We start from the raw sequence: 1,144 nt of genomic DNA on the forward strand, positions 1-1,144 counted from the left end.
TGATCCCCAATGTGGCAGTGCTGGGAGCTGTTTGAGTCATGGGGGCGGATCCCTCATGGATGGATTAATGCTCTCCCTGGGGGAGAGGGGAGTAATGAGTGAGTTCTCGCTCTATTAGTTCCTGCGAGAGCTCATTGCTTAAAAAGACCCTGGCACCTTCTCTCTCTCTCTCTTGCTTTCTCTCTCTTCCTTTCTCTCGCCATGTGATCTGCTTGTATCCACCAGCTGCCTGCCCATTTCCGCCATGAGTAGAAGCAGCCTGAGGCCTGTGCCAGATGCAGCTGTCCCAGAATCGTAAGCCAAATAAACCTCTCTTCTTTATAAATTACTCAGTCTCAGGTATTTCTGTTATAGCAATACAAAAAAGACTAAAACACAAGCCCTGTGTAATAAAGTAGGGAGTGGTAGAGATCAAGGCAAGGTAGAATACACACATTCTACCAGAACTTTTCAAATGCAATAAATCAGACAAATTCATTTAGTTTACTAGTGCTGGGTTTTTTTCATCTAATTATTAAATTATTTAAATTATCCAGCTAAAAGTAAATGCTAAATCAATGACAGTTCTTTAAGTAATCCTATGTTCTTGTAATAAATCTACTCTGCAAAAAAATTATCTAAATTACTGAGAAAACCTGAACCTTAGTACACTAAATGCAAGAGATTTCATTATAAAAAACATAAAGAATATTGTAGTAGGGACTCAATTGTTCTAACTTAGCCTTCTGTTTGTGAGATCTGCCATTTTTTTTGCCTTGGAATAGCTACGATCAGAAAAGCACACATTGCAATGAACTTCAGCTTTGGAAGAGTCTACAGTCTTGAACTCATACCTACTGAAATCAGGTAAGGCTGAGAAATCCACTGAAAATTTTGACTAATACCTGTTGGGATTTCTAGTTTACATAAGATTAAATTAAATGTCTATTTAAAGGAATTTCAACAGCCTCCCTCCCCCATCTAAATTTGTATATTCTGTGCATTATTTCTGTAGATCCCATAGTTACCTTGGGTTGTTTTAAAATAACAACTTCTAACTAATTCACAATAAATAATTATTAGTGTTATCTCCATTTTAGTGTCTTTTATACTCAAGACCTTGGAATTTGAGACTTATACAATGTCATAGGTGAAAATGATAAAA

This window comes from Galeopterus variegatus, unplaced genomic scaffold (genome assembly GCF_000696425.1).
Source record: "Galeopterus variegatus unplaced genomic scaffold, G_variegatus-3.0.2 Scaffold642, whole genome shotgun sequence".
Taxonomy (NCBI): Eukaryota; Metazoa; Chordata; class Mammalia; order Dermoptera; family Cynocephalidae; genus Galeopterus; species Galeopterus variegatus.